The following is a 23,425-nucleotide window of genomic DNA, read 5'->3' on the forward strand; positions in this document are numbered from 1 at the left end:
CTCCATGAATAATAAAAAACAAGGACTCAGATTTCCCTCGCCCGGACGCGGGTCACCGGGACCCCCTCTGGAGCCAGGCCCGGAGGTGGGGCACGATGGCGAGCGCCTGACATGGGGCCCGGCCGGGCACAGCCCGAAGAGGCAACGTGGGTCCCCCCTCCAATGGGCTCACCATCCATAGCAGGGGTCATAGAGGTCGGGTGCGATGTGAGCTGGGCGGCAGCCGAAGGCAGGGCACTTGGCGGTCCGATCCTCGGCTACAGAAGCTAGCTCTTGGGACGTGGAACGTCACCTCGCTGGGGGGGAAGGAGCCTGAGCTAGTGCGCGAAGTGGAGAAGTTCCGGTTAGATATAGTCGGACTCACTTCGACGCACAGCAAGAGCTCTGGAACCAGTTCTCTCGAGAGGGGCTGGACTCTCTTCCACTCTGGTGTTGCCGGCAGTGAAAGGCGACGGGCTGGGGTGGCAATTCTTGTTTCCCCCGGCTCAGAGCCTGTACGTTAGAGTTCAACCCGGTGGACGAGAGGGTAGCTTCCCTCCGCCTTCGGGTGGGGGAACGGGTCCTGACTGTGGTTTGCGCTTACGCGCCAAACCGCAGCTCAGAGTACCCACCCTTTTTGGATTCACTCGAGGGAGTACTTGAGAGTGCTCCCCCGGGTGATTCCCTCATGCTACTGGGGGACTTCAATGCTCATGTTGGCAACGACAGTGAAACCTGGAGAGGCGTGATTGGGAAGAATGGCTGCCCGGATCTGAACCCGAGCGGTGTTTTGTTATTGGACTTTTGTGCCCGTCACAGATTTTCCATAACGAACACCATGTTCAAACATAAGGGTGTCCATATGTGCACTTGGCACCAGGACACCCTAGGCCGCAGTTCCATGATCGACTTTGTAGTTGTGTCATCGGATTTGCGGCCTCATGTTTTGGATACTCGGGTGAAGAGAGGGGCGGAGCTTTCTACCGATCACCACCTGTTGGTGAGTTGGCTGCGATGGTGGGGGAGGATGCCGGACAGACCTGGCAGGCCCAAACGCATTGTGAGGGTTTGCTGGGAACGTCTGGCAGAGTCTCCTGTCAGAGAGAGTTTCAATTCCCATCTCCGGAAGAACTTTGAACATGTCACGAGGGAGGTGCTGGACATTGAGTCCGAATGGACCATGTTCCGCGCCTCTATTGTCGAGGCGGCTGATTGGAGCTGTGGCCGCAAGGTAGTTGGTGCTTGTCGTGGCGGTAATCCTAGAACCCGTTGGTGGACACCGGCGGTGAGGGATGCCGTCAAGCTGAAGAAGGAGTCCTATCGGGTTCTTTTGGCTCATAGGACTCCTGAGGCAGCGGACAGGTACCGACAGGTGTGCGGCTTCAGCGGTCGCAGAGGCAAAAACTCGGACATGGGAGGAGTTCGGGGAAGCGCTGGAAAATGACTTCCGGACGGCTTCGAAGCAATTCTGGACCACCAGCCGCCGCCTCAGGAAGGGGAAGCAGTGCACTATCAACACCGTGTATGGCGAGGATGGTGTTCTGCTGACCTCGACTACGGACTGTGGATCGGTGGAGGGAATACTTCGAAGACCTCCTCAATCCCACCAACACGTCTTCTTATGAGGAAGCAGTGCCTGGGGAGTCTGTGGTGGGCTCTCCTATTTCTGGGGCTGAGGTTGCTGAGGTAGTTAAAAAGCTCCTCGGTGGCAAGGCCCCAGGGCTAGATGAGATCCGCCCGGAGTTCCTTAAGGCTCTGGATGCTGTGGGGCTGTCTTGGTTGACAAGACTCTGCAGCATCGCGTGGACATCGGGGGCAGTACCTCTGGATTGGCAGACCGGGGTGGTGGTTCCTCTCTTTAAGAAGGGGAACCGGAGGGTGTGCTCTAACTATCGTGGGATCACACTCCTCAGCCTTCCCGGTAAGGTCTATTCAGGTGTACTGGAGAGGAGGCTACGCCGGATAGTCGAACCTCGGATTCAGGAGGAACAGTGTGGTTTTCGTCCTGGTCGTGGAACTGTGGACCAGCTCTATACTCTCGGCAGGGTCCTTGAGGGTACATGGGAGTTTGCCCAACCAGTCTACATGTGTTTTGTGGACTTGGAGAAGGCATTCGACCGTGTCCCTCTGGAAGTCCTGTGGGGAGTGCTCAGAGAGTATGGGGTATCGGACTGTCTGATTGTGGCAGTCCGCTCTCTGTATGCTCAGTGCCAGAGCTTGGTCCGCATTGCCGGCAGTAAGTCGGACACGTTTCCAGTGAAGGATGGACTCCGCCAAGGCTGCCCTTTGTCACCGATTCTGTTCATAACTTTTATGGACAGAATTTATAGGCGCAGTCAAGGCGTTGAGGGGATCTGGTTTGGTGGCTGCAGGATTAGGTCTCTGCTTTATGCAGATGATGTGGTCCTGTTGGCTTCATCTGGCCAGGATCTTCAGCTCTCACTGGATCGGTTCGCAGCCGAGTGTGAAGCGACTGGGATGGACCATGGACTTGGACCTCTAAGTCCCAGTGCATGGTTCTCGCTAACCCGGTCATGAGCTTTGGGTTATGACCGAAAGGACAAGATCACGGGTACAAGCGGCCGAAATGAGTTTCCTCCGCCGGGTGGCGGGGCTCTCCCTTAGAGATAGGGTGTGAGAAGCTCTGCCATCCGGGGACAGCTCAAAGTAAAGCCGCTGCTCCTCCACATCGAGAGGAGCCAGATGAGGTGGTTCGGGCATCTGGTCAGGATGCCACCCGAACGCCTCCCTAGGGAGGTGTTTAGGGCACGTCCGACCGGTAGGAGGCCACGGGGAAGACCCAGAACACGTTGGGAAGACTATGTCTCCAGGCTGGCCTGGGAACGCCTCGGGGTCCCACAGGAAGAGCTGGACGAAGTGGCTGGGGAGAGGGATATCTGGGCATCCCTGCTTAGGCTGCTGCCCCCGCGACCCGACCTCGGAAAAGCGGAAGAAGATGGATGGATGGATGGATAAATATAAAAGTAATATAAACATCATTCCAAAACCAAACTCCTAAACCAAACTTGCAATCCGTCTTAAACTGCCTGTAATATTGAATCTATATGAGTTTTACCAGAATCAGGTATTTTGGTAAGGTTTACAAATACAAAACTTGGGTTTTACTCATAATGACAGTATAACTGCATTATTTGATATGACAGTTATTTAAACATAACTCCTAAACCAAACATGATAAATAGCTAATAATGCCTGGAAAAATGTATATAAACATAACTCCAAAACCAAACATGCATTATGTCTAAAAATGCCTGTAATATTGTATCTATGTGAGTTTTACCAGAATCAGGAATTTTGGTAAGGTTTATAAATACAAAAATTAGGTTTTACACATAATGACAGTATAACTGCCACCCTCAATATGACGGTTATGTAACATAACTCCTAAACCACAAATGCAAAATGGCTAATAATGCCTGGAGAAATGTATCTTTGTGAGTTTTACAGGAAAAAAAATATTTTGTAAGGTTTGATAAGACACAAAATTGTTTTTTTTTATTCAATATGTTTGTATAACTGTCATAATAAATGTAAAAGTTATATAAACATAACTCCAATACCAAACATGCAATCCGTCTAAAAATGCCTGTTATATTGAATCTATGTGAGTTTTACTAGAATCAGGTATTTTGTTAAGGTTTACAAATACAAAAATTAGGTTTTACTCACTATGACAGTATACTGTCACATTCAATCTGACTGTTATTTAAACACAAATTCTAAACCACGGATGCAAAGTGGCTAATAATAACTGGAGAAATGTATTTTTGTGAGTTTTACTGGAAAAAAAATATTTTGTAAAGTTTGTATAGACACAAGTTAGTTTTTTTTACTCAATATGATGGAAACATGCTTTATGTCTAAAAAAAATCCTGTAATATTTTATCCATGTGAGTTTTGTCAGAATAAGTTATTTTGGTAATTTTACAAATACAAAAAATAGGTTTTACTCATAATGACAGTGCCACACGCAATATGACAGTTATTTAAACATAACTCTAAACCAAACATGGTTAATGGCTAATCATGCCTGGAGAAATGTATCTTTGTGAGTTTTACTGGAAAACATTTTTTTTTAAGGTTTATAAAGACACAAGTTAGTTTTTTTTACTCAATATGACAGTATAACTCTAATACTAAATGTAAAACATATATAAACATAACTCCAAAACAGAACATGCATTATGTTTAAAAATGCCTGTAATTTTGTATCCATGTGAGTTTTACGAAAATCAATTGTTGTAGTAAGGTTTGCAATTACAAAATATTGGTTTTACTCACCATGATAGTATACTGTCAAATTCAATTTGACAGTTATTTAAACATAACTACCAAACCACACATGCAAAATGGCTATAATGCCCAGAGAAATGTATCTTTGTGAGATTACTGGAAAAACATATTTTGTAAGGTTTGTAAAGAACCAATTTAGTTTTTTTTACTTAATATGATGAGGTGGCGACATTTCCAGGGTGTACCCCGCCTTCCGCTCGATTGTAGCTGACATAGGCTCCAGCGCCCCCCGCGAACCCGAAGGGAATAAGCGGTAGAAAATGGATGGATGGATGGACATCCATTAAAAAATGCCTGTAATATTGTATCACTCCTCTCTGAGCTGCCACCTTAACGTGGTAGAGGAGTTTGCGTGTCCCAATGATCCTAGGAGCTATGTTGTCCCGGGGCTTTATGCCCCCTGGTAGGGTCTCCCAAGACAAACTGGTCCTAGGTGAGGGATCAGACAAAGAGCAGCTCGAAGACCTCCATGAAATATAAAAAACAAGGACCCAGATTTCCCTCGCCCGGACGCGGGTCACCGGGGCCCCCCTCTGGAGCCAGGCCCGGAGGTGGGGCACGATGGCGAGCACCTGGTGGCCGGGCCTGCCCCCATGGGGCCCGGCCGGGCACAGCCCGAAGAGGCAACGTGGGTCCCCCCTCCAATGGGCTCACCACCCATAGCAGGGGTCATGGAGGTCGGGTGCAATGTGAGCTGGGCGGCAGCCAAAGGCAGGGCACTTGGCGGTCCGATCCTCGGCTACAGAAGCTAGCTCTTGGGACGTGGAACGTCACCTCGCTGGGGGGGAAGGAGCCTGAGCTAGTGCGCGAGGTGGAGAAGTTCCGGCTAGATATAGTCGGACTCACTTCGAATGGTTTGGTGGCTGCAGGATTAGGTCTCTGCTTTTTGCAGATGATGTGGTCCTGATGGCTTCATCTGGCCAGGATCTTCAGCTCTCACTGGATCGGTTCGCAGCCGAGTGTGAAGCGACTGGGATGAGAATCAGCACCTCCAAGTCCGAGTCCATGGTTCTCGCCCGGAAAAGGGTGGAGTGCCATCTCCGGGTTGGGGAGGAGATTTTTCCCCAAGTGGAGGAGTTCAAGTACCTCGGAGTCTTGTTCACGAGTGGGGGAAGAGTGGATCGTGAGATCGACAGGCGGATCGGTGCGGCGTCTTCAGTAATGCGGACGCTGTATCGATCCGTTGTGGTGAAGAAGGAGCTGAGCCGGAAGGCAAAGCTCTCAATTTACCGGTCGATCTACGTTCCCATCCTCACCTATGGTCATGAGCTTTGGGTTATGACCGAAAGGACAAGATCACGGGTACAAGCGGCCGAAATGAGTTTCCTCCGCCGGGTGGCGGGGCTCTCCATTAGAGATAGGGTGAGAAGCTCTGCCATCCGGGAGGAGCTCAAAGTAAAGCCGCTGCTCCTCCACATCGAGAGGAGCCAGATGAGGTGGTTCGGGCATCTGGTCAGGATGCCACCCGAACGCCTCCCTAGGGAGGTGTTTATGGCACGTCTGACCGGTAGGAGGCCGCGGGGAAGACCCAGGACACGTTGGGAAGACTATATCTCCCGGCTGGCCTGGGAACGCCTCGGGGTCCCCTGGGAGGAGCTGGACGAAGTGGCTGGGGAGAGGGAAGTCTGGGCTTCCCTGCTTAGGCTGCTGCCCCCGCGACCCGACCTCGGATAAGCGGAGGAAGATGGATGGATGGATATTGTATCAATGTGAGTTTTACTAAAATCAGTTGTTTTTGTAAGTTTTGCAAATACAAAATATTGGTTTTACTCAGTATGACAGTGTACTGTCACATTCAATCTGACAGCTATTTAAACATAACTCCTAAACCACACATGCAAAATGACTAATAATACCGAGAAAAATGTATCTCTCTGAATTTTATTGGAAAAAAATATTTTTTAAGGTTTTTAAAATTACAAGTTTGTTATTTTTTACTCAATTTGACAGTATAACTGTCATACTGAATATGAAAGTTATATACACATAACTCTAAAACCAAACTTGCAATCCGTCTAAAAAGGCCTGTAATTATGAATCTATGTGAGTTTAACCAAAATCAGGTATTTTGGTAAGGTTTACAAATACAAAAATTAGGTTTTACTCATAATGACAGTATAACTGCCACACGCAATATGACAGTTTTTTAAACATAACTCCTAAAAAAACAAATGCAAAATGACTAATAATGCCTGGAAAAATGTATCTTTGTGAAATTTAATGAAAAAAAAATATTTTGTAAGGTTTGTAAAGACACAAATTAGTTTTTTTTACTCAATATGATGGTATAACTGTCATACTAAATATGAAAGTTGTATAAACATAACTGCAAAACCAAACATGTTTTATGTCTATGTGTAATATTGTATCTATGTGAGTTTTACCAGAATCAGGTATTTTGGTAAGGTTTACAAATACAAAAATTAGGTTTTACTCACTATGACAGTATACTGTCACATTCAATCTGACAGTTATGTAAACATAACTCCTAAACCACACATGCAAAATGGCTAATAATGCCTGGAGAAATGTATCTTTGTGAGTTTTACTAGGAAAAACAATTTGTAAGGTTTGTAAAGACACACGTTAGGTTTTTTTTACTCAATATGACAGTATAACTGTCATACTACATGCAGAAAATATATAAACATGACTCCAAAACCAAACTTGCAATCCGTCTAAAAATGTCTGTAATATTGAATCTATGTGAGTTTTACCAAAATGAGGTATTTTGGTAAGGTTGACAAATAAAAAAAATAGGTTTTACTGATAGTGACATTATAAGTGCCACACTCAATATGACAGTTATTTAAACATAAGTCATAAACGACACATGGAAATGGCTATTAAACCTGGAGAAATGTATCTTTGTTAGTTTTACTAGAGTAATGATCTTTTGTAAGGTTTACAAAGACACAAGTTTTTTTACTCAATATGACGGTATAACTGTCAAACTAAAAAAAGTTATAGAAACATAACTCCAAAACCAAACTCAAAAACCAAACATGCAATCCATTTAAAAATGCCTGTAATATTAAATATATGTGAATTTTATCAGAATCAGGTATTGTGGTAAGGTTTACAATACCAAAATTAGGTTTTACTCATAATGACAGCATAACTGCCACGCTCAATATGACAGTTATTTAAACATAACTCCTAAAACACACATGCAAAATGACTAATAATGCGTGGAAAAATGTATCTTTGTGATTTTTACTGGAAAAAAATATTTTGTAAGGTTTGTAAAGATACTGTTTTTTTTTTTTTTTTAACTCAATATGATGGTATAACTGTCAAACTAAAAATGAAAGTTTTATAAACATAACTCCAAAACCAAACTTGCAATTCGTAAAAAAAATGGCTGTAATATTGAATATATTTGATTTTTACCAGAATCAGGTATTTTGGTAAGGATTACAAATACAAAAATTAGGTTTTACTCATATTGACAGATAACCGCCAAATTGTTTTAAACATAACTCATAAACAAAACATGCTAAATGGCTAATAATGCCTGGAGAAAAGTATCTTTGTGAGTTTTACTGGAAAAAAATAAAGAAAAATTGTAAGGTTTGTAAAGACACAAGTTAGTTTTTTCTAACTCAAAAAGACAGTATAACTGTCATACTAAATGGAAAAGTTATATAAACATAACTCCAAAACCAAACATGCATTATGTCTAAGAATGCCTGAAATGATGTATCCATGTGAGTTATACTAGAATCAGTTGTTTTTGTAAGTTTTGCAAATACAAAATATTGGTTTTACTCACTATGACAGTATACTGTCACATTCGATCTGACAGTTATTTAAACATAACTCCTAAACCACATATTCAAAATGACTAATAATGCCTGGAGAAATGTATCTCTGTGAATTTTTCTGGAAAAAAATATTTTTTACAACACAATTTTTTTTTACTCAAAATGACAGCAGTATACTGTCATAGTGAGTAAAACCTTATTTTTGTATTTGTAAACCTTACCAAAATACCTGATTGTAGTAAAACTCACATAGATACAATATTACAGGCATTTTTTGAACATAATGCATGTTTGGTTTTGGAGTTATGTTTATATAACTTTCATATTTAGTATGACAGTTTTACTGTCATATTAAGTAAAAAAAAAAACTAACTTGTGTCTTTACAAACCTTACAAAATATATATATATTTTTTTCAGTAAAACTCACAAAGGCATTATTAGTCATTTTGTATGTGTGGTTTAGGAGTTATGTTTAAATAACTGTCAGAGTGAATGTGACAGCATACTGTCATAGTGAGTAAATTCAATATTTTCTATTTTCAAACCTTAAAAAACAACTGATTCTAGTAAAACTCACATGGATACAATGTTACAGGCATGTTTAGACATAATGCATGTTTGGTTTTGGAGTTTTGTTTATATACATTTTAAATTTAGTATGACAGTTATACTGTCATATGGAGTAAAAAACAACTAACTTGTGTCTTTACAAACCTTACTAAAATGTTGTTTTTTTCAGGAAAACTCACAAAGATGCATTTCTCCAGTCATTATTAGCCATTTAGCATGTTTGGTTTAGGAGTTATGTTTAAATAACTGTCATTTTGAACGTTGCAGTTATACTGTCATTATGAGTAAAACCAAATTTTTGTATTTGTAAACCTTACCAAAATCCCTGTTTGTGGTAAAACTCACATAGATTCAATATTACATGCATTTTTAGACGGATTGCATGTTTGGTTTTGAAGTTATGTTTATATAACTTTCAAATTTAGTAAGACAGTTATACCATCATATTGAATAAAAAAAACAAACTTGTGTCCGAACAAACCTTACAAAATATATTTTTTCCAGTAAAACTCAAAAAAATAAATTTCTCCAGGCATTATTAGCCATTTTGCATGTGTGGTTTAGGAGTTATGTTTAAATAACTGTCAGATTGAATGTAACAGTATACTGTCATAGTGAGTAAAACCAATATTTTGTATTTGAAAACCTTACAAAAACAACTGATTCTACTAAAACTCACATGGATACAATATTACAGGCATTTTTAGACATAATGCATGTTTGTTTTTGGAGTTATAATTATATAACTTTTACATTTAGTATGACAGTTATACTGTCATATTGAGTAAAAAAAATAAATAACTTGTGTCTTTAAAAACCTTACAAAATATTTATTTTTCCCAGTAAAACTCACAAAGATAAATTTTTCCAGGCATTATTAGCCATTTTGCATGTGAGGTTTAGGAGTTATATTTAAATAACTGTCATATTGCGTGTGGCAGTTATACTGTCATTATGAGTAAAACCTAATTGTTGTATTTGTGAACCTTACCAAAATACCTGTTTGTGGTAAAACTCACATAGATTCAATATTACAGGCATTTTTAGATGGATTGCATGTTTGGTTTTGAAGTTATGTTTATATAACTTTTAAATTTAGTAAGACAGTTATACCATCATATTGAGTAAAAAAAACTAACTTGTGTCCAAACAAACCTTACAAAATATTTTTTTTCCAGTAAAACTCACAAAAATACATTTCTCCAGGCATTATTAGTCACTTTGAATGTGTGGTTTAGGAGTTATGTTTAAATAACTGTCAGATTGAATGTGACAGTATACTGTCATAGTGAGTAAAACCAATATTTTGTATTCCCCAAACTTACAAAAACAACTGATTCTAGTAAAACTCACATGGATACATCATTACAGGCAATTTTAGATATAATGCATGTTTGGTTTTGTAGTTATGTTTATACAACTTTTAAATTAAGTATGACAGTTATACTGTCATATTGAGTAAAACAAAACTAACTTGTGTCTTTACAAACCATACAAAATAATGTTTTTCCAGTAAAACTCACAAAGACACCTTTCTCCAGGCATTATTAGCCATATAGCATGTTTGGTTTAGGAGTTATGTTTAAATATTTGTCATTTTGAACATGGTAGTTATACTGTCATTATGAGTAAAACCAAATTTTTTTATTTGTAAACCTTACCAAAATACCTGTTACTGGAAAAAAATATTTTGTAAGGTTTGTATGGACACAAATTAGTTTCTTTTACTCAATATGACAGTATAACTGTCATACTAAATATGAAAGTTATATAAACATAACTCTAAAACCAAACATGCAATCCGTCTAAAAATGCCTGTAATATTGTATCTATATGAGTTTTACTACAATCAGGTATTTTGGTAAGGTTTACAAATACAACAATTAGGTTTTACTCATAATGACAGTATAACTGCCACACGCAATATGACAGTTATTTAAATATAACTCCTAAACCTCACATGCAAAATGGCTAATAATGCCTGGAAAAATTTATCTTTGTGAGTTTTACTGGGAAAAAAAATATATTTTGTAAGGTTTTTAATGACACAAGTTTTTTTCTTTTTTACTCAATATGACAGTATAACTCTCATACTAAATGTAAAAGTTATATAAATATAACTCCAAAACCAAACATGCATTATGTCTAAAAATGCCTGTAATATTGTATCCATGTGAGTTTTACTAGAATCAGTTGTTTTTGTAAGGTTTTCAAATACAAAATATTGGTTTTACTCACTATGACAGTATACTGTCACATTCAATCTGACAGTTATTTAAACATAACTCCTAAACCACACATACAAAATGACTAATAACGCATGGAGAAAAGTTTATTTGTGAGTTTTAAACTGTCAGATTGAATGTGACAGTATACTGTCATAGTGAGTAAAACCAGTATTTTGTATTTGCAAAAATTACAAAAACAACTTATTCTAGTAAAACTCACATGGATACAATATTACAGGCATTTGTAGACATAATGCATGTTTGGTTTTGGAGTTATATTAATATGATGAGGTGGCGACTTTTCCAGGGTGTACCCCGCCTTCCGCCCGATTGTAGCTGAGATAGGCTCCAGCGCCCCCCGCCACCCCGAAGGGAATAAACGGTAGAAAATGGATGGATGGTTGGACAGTATAACTGTCATACTAAATGTAAAAGTAGTATAAACATAACTCCAAAACTCAACATGCATTATGTCTAAAAATGCCTGTAATATTGTATCCATGTGAGTTAACTAGAATCAGTTGTTTTTGTAAGTTTTGCAAATACAAAATATTGGTTTTACTCACTATGACAGTATACTGTCACATTCAATCTGACAGTTTAAAACTCACGAATAAACTTTTCTCCAGGCGTTATTAGTCATTTTGTATGTGTGGTTTAGGAGTTATGTTTAAATAACTGTCAGATTGAATGTGACAGTGTACTGTCATAGTGAGTAAAACCAATTTTTGTATTTGCAAACCTTACAAAAACAACTGATTCTAGTTCAACTCACATGAATACAATATTACAGGCATTTTTAGACATAATGCATGTTTGGTTTTGGAGTTATGTTTATAATTTTTTTACATTTAGTATGACAGTTTTACTGTCATATTGAGTAAGAAAAAAATAACTTGTGTCTTTACAAACCCATTCATCCATCCATTTTGTACCGCTTATTCCCTTTGGGGTCGCGGGGGGCGCTGGAGCCTTTCTCAGGTACAATCGGGCGGAAGGCGGGGTACACCCTGGACAAGTCGACACCTCATCGCAGTCTTTACAAACCTTACAAAATTGTTTTTTTTCCCTGTAAAACTTAAAAAGATACATTTCTCCAGGCATTATTAACCATTTTGCATGTGTGGTTTAGGAGTTATGTTTACATAACTGTCATATTGAATGTGGCAGTTATACTGTCATTATGAGTAAAACCTATTTTTTGTTTTTGTAAACCTTTCCAAAATACGTGATTCTCGTAAAACGAACATAGATTCATTAGTTTTGGAGTTATGTTAATATAACTTTCATATTTAGTATGACAGTTATATCATCATATTGAGTAAAACATTTAACTTGTATCTTTATAAACCTTACAAATTCGTTTTTTCCAGTAAAACTCACAAAGATACATTTCTCCAGGCATTATTAACCATTTTGCATGTGTGGTATAGGAGTTATGTTTACATAACTGTCATATTAAATGTGGCAGTTATACTGTCATTATGAGTAAAACCAAATTTGTGTATATGTAAACCTTACCGAAATACCTGATTCTGGTAAAACTCACATAGATACAATATTACAGGTATTTTTAGACATATTTCAAGTTTGGTTTTGGAGTTATGTTTATTTAACTTTTATATATAGTATGCCAGTTATACTGTCATATTAAGTAAAAAACTAACTTGTGTCTTTACAAACCTTACAATTTTTTATTATTTTTTCCAGGAAAACTCACAAAGATACATTGCTCCAGGCATTATTAGCCATTTTGCATTTGTGGTTTAGGAATTATGTTTAAATACATGTCATGTTCAATGTGGCAGTTATATTGTCATTATGAGTAAAACCAATTTTTTGTATTTGTAAACCTTACCAAAATACCGGATTCTGGTAAAACTCACATAGATACAATATTACAGGAATTTCTAGACATAAAACATGTTTGGTTTTGGAGTTATGTTTATATAACTTTCATATTTAGTATGACAGTTATACCATTATATTGAGTAAAAAAAATAACTTGTTTCTTTATAAACATTACTTTTTTTTTTCCAGTAAAACTCACAGATACATTTCTCCAGGTATAATTAGCCATTTATCATGTTTGGTTTAGGAGTTATGTTTAAATAACTGTTATATTGAGTGTGGCAGTTATACTGTCATTATGAGTAAAACCTAGATTTTGTATTTGTAAACCTTACCAAAATACCTAATTCTGGTAAAAATCACATAGATACAATATTACAGGCATTTTTAGACATAATGCATGTTTGGTTTTGGAGTTATGTTTATACAACTTTCATATTTAGTATGACAGTTATACCATTATATTGAGTAAAAAAAAAAAACTTTTGTCTTTATAAACCTTTTTTTTTTCCCAGTAAAACTCACAAAGATACATTTATCCAGGTATAATTAGCCATTTATCATGTTTGGTTTAGGAATTATGTTTAAATAACTGTCATATTGAGTGTGGCAGTTATACTGTCATTATGAGTAAAACCTATTTTTTTGTACCACATCAATACAATATTACAGGAATTTTTAGACATAAAGCATGTTTGGTTTTGGAGTTATGTTTATATAACTTTCATATTTAGTATGAAAGTTATACCATCAAATTGAGTAAAAAAACAAACTAATTTGTATCTTTACAAACCTTACAAAATATTGTTTTCCAGTAAAATTCACAAATATACCTTTCTCTAGGCATTATTAGTCATTTTGCATTTGTGTTTTAGGAGTTATGTTTAAATAACTGTCATATTGAGTGTGGCAGTTATACTGTCACTATGAGTAAAACCTAATTTTTGTTTTTGTAAACCTTACCAAAATACCTGATTCTGATAAAACTCACATATTGCATATTTGGTTTTGGAGTTGTGTTTATATAACTTTCATATACAGTATGACAGCTATACTGTAATATTGTGTAAAAAAAACTAACTTGTGTCTTTACAAACCTTACAAAATATTTTTTCCAGTTAAACTCACAAAGATACATTCCTCAAGGCATTATTAGCCATATTGTCAGATTGATTGTGACAGTATACGTCATTATGAGTTAAACTAATATTTTGTATGAGTAAAACCTAATTTTTGTATTTTTCAACATTACCAAAATACCTGATTCTTGTAAAACTCACATAGATACAATATTACAGGCATTTTTAGACATAATGCATGTTTGGTTTTGGAGTTATGTTTATATAACTTTTACATTTATTATGACAGTTATACAAACATATTGAATAAAAAAAACTAACTTGTGTCTTTACAAACCTTACAAAATAATTTTATTTTCCAGTTAAACTCACAAAGATACCTTTCTCCAGGCAGTATTAGCCATTTAGCATGTTTAAATTAGGAGTTATGTTTAAATAACTGTAATTTTGAACGTGGCAGTTATACTGTCATTATGAGTAAAACCTACTTTTTGTATTTGTAAACCTTACCAAAATACCTGATTCTGGTCAAACTCACATAGATTTAATACTACAGGCATTTTTAGACATAATGCATGTTTGGTTTTGGCTTTATGTTTATATAACTGTCATTTTGAATGTGGTAGTTGTTATACTGTCATTATGAGTAAAAAAACTAACTTCTGTCTTTACAAACCTTACAAAATATTTTTTTTTTCCAGTTAAACTCACAAAGATACATTTACCCAGGCATTATTAGCCATTTAACATGTTTGGTTTCGGAGTTATGTTTAAATAACTGTCATATTGAGTGTGGCAGTTATACTGTCATTATGAGTAAAACCTATTTTTTGTATTTGTAAACCTTACCAAAATACCTGATTCTGGTAAAACCCACATCGATACAATATCACAGGAATTTTTAGACACAAAGTATGTTTGGTTTTGGAGTTATGTTTATATAACTTTCATATTTAGTATGACAGTTATACCATCATATTGAGTAATAAAACACTAATTTGTATCTTTACAAACCTTACAAAATATTGTTTTCCAGTAAAATTCACAAATATACATTTCTCTAGGCATTATTAGTCATTTTGCATTTGTGTTTTAAAGTTAAAGTTAAAGTTAAAGTTAAAGTCCCAATGATTGTCACACACACACTAGGTGTGGTGAAATGTGTCCTCTGCATTCGACCCATCCCCTTGATCACCCCCTGGGAGGTTAGGGGAGCAGCGGTGCTGCGCCCGGGAATCATTTTTGGTGATTTAACCCCCAATTCCAACCCTTGATGCTGAGTGCCAAGCAGGGACGTAATGGGTCCCATTTTTTATAGTCTTTGGTATGACTCGGCCGGGGTTTGAACTCACAACCTACCGATCTCAGGGCGGACACTCTAACCACTAGATAGGAGTTATGTTTAAATAACTGTCATATTGAGGGTGACAGTTATACTGTCACTATGAGTAAAACCTAATTTTTTGATTTGTAAACCTTACCAAATACCTGATTCTGATAAAACTTACATATAATAAATATTACAGACATTTTTAAACGGATTGCATGTTTGGTTTTGGAGTTATGTTTATAAAACTTTCATATATAGTATGACAGCTATACTGTAAAATTAAGTTAAAAAAATAACTTGTGTCTTTACAAACCTTACAAAATATTTGTTCCTGTAAAATTCACAAAGATACATTCCTCCAGGCATTATTAGCCATTTTGTCAGATTGATTGTGACAGTATACTCTCATTATGAGAAAAACTAATATTTTGTATTTGTAAACCTTAAAAAAACAACTGATTCTAGTAAAAATCACGTAGATACAAAGTTATAGGAATTTTTAGACATAATGCATGTTTGGTTTTGGAGTTATGTTTAAATAATTTTCATATTGAATGTGGCAGTATACTGTCATTATGAGTAAAACCTAATGTTTGTATTTGTCAACCTTACCAAAATACCTGATTCTGGTAAAACTCAAAAAGATACAATATTACAGGCATTTTTAGACAAAATGCATTTTGGTTTTGGAGTTATGTTTATATAACTTTCATATTTAGTATGCCAGTTATACCATTATATTAAATTTAAAAAAATAACTTGTGTCTTTATAAACCTTACAAATTATTTGTTTCCAGTAAAACTCACCATGATACATTTCTCCAGGCATTATTAGCCATTTATCATGTTTGGTTTAGGAGTCATGTTAGCTGTCATATCAAATGTTGCAGTTATACTGTCACTATGAGTAAAACCCAAGTTTTGTATTTGTAAACCTTACCAAAATACCTGATTCTGGCAAAACTCTCATAGATTCAATATTACAGGCAGTTCAAGACAGACTGCAAGTTTGGTTTAGGAGTTTGGTTTTGGAAGTATGTTTATCTAACTTTCATATTTAGCATGACAGTTATACCATCATATTGAGTAAAAAAAACAACTAACTTTTGTCTTTACAAACCTTACAAAATATTTTTTTTCTAGTAAAACTCACAAAGATTCATTTCTCCAGGCATTATTAGCCATTTAGCATAGTTGGTTTAGGAGTTATGTTTAAATAACTGTTATTTTGAATATGGCAGTTATACTGTCATTATGAGTAAAACCCAATTTTTGTATTTGTAAACCTCACCAAAATAACTAATTCTGGTAAAACTCACATATATTCAATATTACAGGCATTTTTAGACGGATTGCAAGTTTGGTTTTGGTGTTATATTTATTCAACTTTCATATTTAGTATGACAGTTATACTGTCATATTGAGTAAAAAAAAAAGCTAACTTGTGTCTTTACAAACCTTAGAAACTATTTTTTTCCTGTAAAACTTACAAAGATACATTTCTCCAGGCATTATTTGACATTTTGATTGCATGGTTTAGGAGTTATGTTTAAATAACAGTCAGATTGAATGTGACAGTATACTGTCATAGTAGTTTTTTACTCAATATGCCAGTAATGTTCTTAAAATCCTGCGATAATGCGAAAAAATCAATAAAATTGTTTTTCAACATAATTCCTACACCAAACATGCAACATGCCTAATAATGCCTGCTATATTCAATTTGACAGTTATTTAAACATAACTTCCTAACCACACATGCAAATAGGCTAATAAAGCCTAAAACAATGCATCCTTGTGAGTTTTACTCTAAACATATGCTATTTTAAGGCTTGCAAACACAAAAAGTAGTGTTTTACTCATTTTGACAGTAATGTTCTTAAAATCCTGAGATAATGCGAAATAAGCAATACAAATGTTTTTCAACATAATTCCTACACCAAACATGCAACATGTCTAATAATGCCTGAAGACATGTATCGTTTTTAGTTTTACTAGAAAAATTATATTTTGTAAGTTTTGCAAAGAGTCAAAATAAGTTTTTTAAATTCAATATGACAGTATAACTGTCATACCAAATATGAAAGTTATATAAACATAACTCCAAAACTGAAAATGCATTATGTCTAAAAATGCCTAAAATATTGTATCTATGTGAGTTTTACAAGAATCAGTTAATTTGGTAAGGTGTACAATTACATAAATTAGGGGTTTACTCATAATGATAGTTAACTGCTACATTAAATTTGACTGTTATTTAAACATAACTCCCTAACCACACATGCAAAATAGGTTAATAAAGCCTAAAACAATGCATCCTTGTGAGTTTTACTCGAAACATATGCTATTTTAAGGCTTGCAAACACAACAAGTAGTGTTATACTCATTTTGACAGTAATGTTCTTAAAATCCTGAGATAATGCGAAATAAGCAATAATAATGTTTTTCAACATTATTCCTACACCAAACATGCAACATGTCTAATAATGCCTGAAGACATGTATCTTTGTTAGTTTTACTAGAAAAATTATCTTTTGTAAGTTTTGCAAAAAGGCAAATAAGTTTTTTTAATTCAATATGACAGTATAACTGTCATACCAATTATGAAAGTTATATAAACATAACTCCAAAACTGAACATGCATTATGTCTAAAAATACCTGTAATATTGTATCTATGTGAGTTTCACCAGAATCAGGTAATTTGGTAAGGTTTACAAATACAGAAATATTTTCATAATGACAGTATAACTGCTTCATTCAATTTGACTGTTATTTAAACATAACTTCCTAATCACACATTCAAATAAGTTAATAAAGCTTAAAACAATGCATCCTTGTGAGTTTTACTCGAAACATTTGCTATTTTAAGGCTTGCAAACACAAAAAGTAGTTTTTACTCATTATGACAGTAATGTTCTTAAAATCCTGAGATAATGCAAAATAAGCAATAAAAATGTTTTTCAACATAATTCCTACACCAAACAAGCAACATGTCTAATAATGCCTGGATACATGTATCTTTGTTAGTTATACTAGAAAAATTATCTTTTGTAAGTTTTACAAAGACTCAAGTTAGTTTTTTTAATACAATATGACAGTATAACTGTCATACCAAATATGAAAGTTATATAAACATAACTCCAAAACGAAACATGCATTATGTCTAAAAATGCCTAAAATATTGTATCTATGTGAGTTTTGCAAGAATCAGTTAATTTGGTAAGGTGTACAATTACATAAATTAGGGGTATACTCATAATGACAGATAACTGCTACATTCAATTTGACAGTTATTTAAACATAACTTCTAACCACACATGCAAAATAGGCTAATAAAGTCTAAAACAATGCATCCATGTGAGTTTTACTCGAAACATATGCTATTTTAAAGTTTGCAAACACAAAAAGTAGTTTTTTACTCATATGACAGTAATGTTCTGAAAATCCTGAGATAAAGCGAAATAAGCAATAAAAATGTTTTTCAACATATTTCCTACCCCAAACATGCAACATGTCTAAAAATGCGTGAAGACATGTATCTTTGTTAGTTTTACTTGAAAAATTATCTTTTGTAAGTTTTTCAAAGATGCAAGTTAGTTTTTTTAATGCAATATGACAGTATAACTGTCATACCAAATATGAAATATATATAAACATAACTCCAAAATTGAACATTCATTATGTCTAAAAATGCCTAAAATATTGTATCTATGTGAGTTTCACTAGAATCAGGTAATTTGGTAAGGTTTACAAATACACATTTTTTTTTTCATAATGAAAAAAAAATTACTAGAAAAATTATCTTCTGTAAGGTTTGCCATGACGCAAGTTAGTTTTTTTAATTCAATATGACAGTATAAATGTCATAACAAATATAAAAGTTATATAAACATAACTCCAAAACTGAACATGCATTATGTCTAAAAATGACTAAAATATTACATCTATGATAGTGTTAAAAGAATCAGTTAATTTGGTAAGGTGTACAATTACATAAATTAGGGGTTTACTAATAATGACAGATAACTGCTAAATTCAATTTGACAGTTATTTAAAAATAACTTCCTAACCACACATGCAAAATAGCCTAATACAGCCTAAAACAATGCATCCTTGTGAGTTTTACTCGAAACATATGCTATTTTAAGGCTTGCAAACACAAAAAGTAATTATGCCTGGAGAAATGTATCTTTGTGAGTTTTACTGGGAAAACATTTTTTTGTAAGGTTTATAAAGACAAAAGTTAGTTGTTTTTTTAACTCAATATGATGGTATAACTGTCAAACTAAATATAAAAGTAATATAAACATAATTCCAAAACCAAACTCCTAAACCAAACTTGCAATCCGTCTTAAACTGCCTGTAATATTGAATCTATATGAGTGTCACATTCAATCTGACAGCTATTTAAACATAACTCCTAAACCACACATGCAAAATGACTAATAATGCCGAGAAAAATGTAGCTCTGTGAATTTTAATGGAAAAAAATATTTTGTAAGGTTTTTAAAATTACAAGTTTGTTATTTTTACTCAATTTCACAGTATAACTGTCATACTAAATATGAAAGTTATATACACATAACACTAAAACCAAACTTGCAATCCGTCTAAAAATGCCTGTAATATTGAATCTATGTGAGTTTTACCAAAATCAGGTATATTGGTATGTTTTACAAATACAAAAATTAGGTTTTCCTCATAATGACAGTATATCTGCCACACTCAATATGACAGTTTTTTAAACATAACTCATAAAAAACAAATGCAAAATGACTAATAATGCCTGGAAAAATGTATCTTTGTGAATTTTAATGAAAAAAAAATATTTTGTAAGGTTTGTAAAGACACAAATTAGTTGTTTTTTTACTTAATACAACTGTCATACTATATATGAAACTTATATAAACATAACTCCAAAACCAAACATGTTTTATGTCTAAAAATTCCTGTAATATTGTATCTATGTGAGTTTTACCAGAATCAGGTATTTTGGTAAGGTTTACAAATACAAAAAATAGGTTTTACTCATAATGACAATATAACTGCCACATTTAACATGACAGGTATTTAAACATAATTCCTAAACCGGTAAGGTTTACAAATACAAAAAAATAGGTTTTACTCATAATGACAATATAACTGCCACATTTAACATGACAGGTATTTAAACATAATTCCTAAACCAAACATGATAAATGCCTAATAATGCCTGGAGAAATGTATCTTTGTGAGTTTTACTGGAAAAAACGAATTTGTAAGGTTTATAAAGATACAAGTTAAATTTTTTACTCAATATGATGATATAACTGTCATACAAAATATGAAAGATAAATTATCATAACTCCAAAACCAATGAATCTATGTTCGTTTTACTAGAATCAGGTATTTTGGTAAGGTTTACAAAAACAAAAAATAGGTTTTACTCATAATGACAGTATAACTGCCACATTCAATATGACAGTTATGTAAACATAACTCCTAAACCACACATGCAAAATGGTTAATAATGCCTGGAGAAATTTATCTTTTTATGTTTTACAGGAAAAAAAAACAATTTTGTAAGGTTTGTAAAGACTGCGATGAGATGGCGACTTGTCCAGGGTGTACGCCGCCTTCCGCCCGATTGTAGCTTAGATAGGCTCCAGCGCCCCCCGCGACCCCAAAGGGAATAAGCTGTAGAAAATGGATGGATGAATGGGTTTGTAAAGACACAAGTTATTTTTTTCTTACTCAATATGACAGTAAAACTGTCATACTAAATGTAAAAAAAATATAAACATAACTCCAAAACCAAACATGCACTATGTCTAAAAATGCCTGTAATATTGTATTCATGTGAGTTTAACTAGAATCAGTTGTTTTTGTAAGGTTTGCAAATACAAAATATTGGTTTAACTCACTATGACAGTATACTGTCACATTCAATCTGACAGTTATTTAAACATAATTCCTAAACCAAACATGTTTTATGTCTAAAAATTCCTGTAATATTGTATCTATATGAGTTTTACCAGAATCAGGTATTTTGGTAAGGTTTACAAATAAAAAAATGTATTTATTTACTCATAATGACAATATAACTGCCACACTCAACATGACAGTTATTTAAACATAATTCCTAAACCAAACATGATACATGGCTAATAATGCCTGGAAAAAATGTATCTTTGTGATGTTTACTAGGAACAAATATTTTGTAAGGTTTGTAAAGACAAAAGTTAGTTTTTTTTTTACTCAATATGATGGTATAACTGTCATACTAAATATGAAAGTTATATAAACATAATTCCAAAACCAAACTCCTAAACCAAACTTGCAATATGTCTTAAACTGCCTGTAATATTTAATCTATGTGAGTTTTACCAGAATCAGGTATTTTGGTAAGGTTTACAAATACAAAACTTGGGTTTTACTCATAATGACAGTATAACTGCAACATTTGATATGACAGTTATTTAAACATAACTCCTAAACCAAACATGATAAATGGCTGGCTAATAATGCCTGGAGAAATGTATCAGTGTGAGTTTTACTGGAAACAAATAATTTGTAAGGTTTATAAAGACACAAGTTAGTTTTTTTATTGAATATGATGGTATAACTGTCATACTAAATATGAAAGTTATATAAATATAACTCCAAAACCAAACATACATTATGTCTAAAAATGCCTTTAATATTGTATCTATGTGAGTTTTACCAGAATCAGGTATTTTAGTAAGGTTTACAATTACAAAAAACAGGTTTTTATTTATAATGACACACGATACAATAACTACCCCACTCAATATGACAGTTATTTAAACATAACTCCTAAACCAAACATGATAAATGGCTAATTATGCCTGGAGAAATGTACCTTTGTGAGTTGTGGGGAAAAAAAAAATGTAACGTTTATAAAGACACAAGTTTTTTTTTTTTTTTACTCAATATGATGGTATAACTGTCATACTAAATATGAAAGTTGTATAAACATAACTCCAAAACCAAACATGCATTATGTCTAAAAATGCCTGCAATATTGTATCTATGTGATTTTTACCAGAATCAGGTATTTTTGGTAAGGTTTACAAATACAAAAAATAGGTTATACTCATAATGACAGTATACTGTCACATTCAACCTGACAGTTATTTAAACATAACTCCTAAACCACAAATACAAAATGGCTAATAATGCCTGGAGAAATGTATCTTTGTTTTCCTGGAAAAAAAAAAATATTTTATAAGGTTTGTAAAGACACAAGTTAGGTTTTTTTTACTTAATATGACAGTATAACTGTCATACTAAATATGAAAGTTAAATAAACATAACTCCAAAACCAAACTTGCAATACGTCTAAAAATGCCTGTAATATTGAATCTATGTGAGTTTTATCAGAATCAGGTATTTAGGTAAGGTTTACAAATACAAAAATTGGGTTTTACTCATAATGACAGTATAACTGCCATATTCAAAATAACAGTTATTTAAACACAACTCCTAAACCAAACATGCTAAATGGCTAATAATGCCTGGAGAAATGTATCTTTGTGAATTTTACTAGAAAAAACTATTTTGTAAGGTTTGTAAAGACAAAAGTTTTTTTTTTTTACTGAATATGATGGTATAACTGGGCTTCACGGTGGAAGAGGGGTTAGTGCATCTGCGAAGGTCCTGAGTAGTCTTGGGTTCAGTCCCGGGCTCGGGATCTTTCTGTGTGGAGTTTGCATGTCCTCCCCGGGACTGCATGGGTTCCTTCCGGGTACTCCGGCTTCCTCCCACCTCCAAAGACATGCACCTGGGGATAAGTTGATTGGCAACACTAAATTGGCCCTAGTGTGTGGATGTGAGTGTGAATGTTGTCTGTCTATCTGTGTTGGCCCTGCGATGAGGTGGCGACTTGTCCAGGGTGTACCCCGCCTTCCGCCCGATTGTAGCTGAGATAGTCTCCAGCGCCCCCCGCGACCCCAAAGGGAATAACGGTAGAAAATGGATGGATGGATGGATGATGGTATAACTGTCAAATTAAATATAAAATTAATATAAACATAATTCCAAAAACAAATTCCTAAACCAAACTTGCAATCCGTCTTAAACTGCCTGTAATATTGAATCTATATGAGTTTTACCAGAATCACGTATTTTGGTAAAGACACGAGTTAGTTTTTTTTTTTACACAATTTAACAGTATAGCTGTCATACTATATATGAAAGTTATATAAACACAACTCCAAAACAAATATGCAATCCGTCTAAAAATGCCTGTAATATTGAATACATGTGAGTTTTATCAGAATCAGGTATTTTGGTAAGGTTTACA

The sequence above is a fragment of the Nerophis lumbriciformis genome, linkage group LG33 (assembly GCF_033978685.3).
Source record: "Nerophis lumbriciformis linkage group LG33, RoL_Nlum_v2.1, whole genome shotgun sequence".
Lineage (NCBI taxonomy): Eukaryota > Metazoa > Chordata > Actinopteri > Syngnathiformes > Syngnathidae > Nerophis > Nerophis lumbriciformis.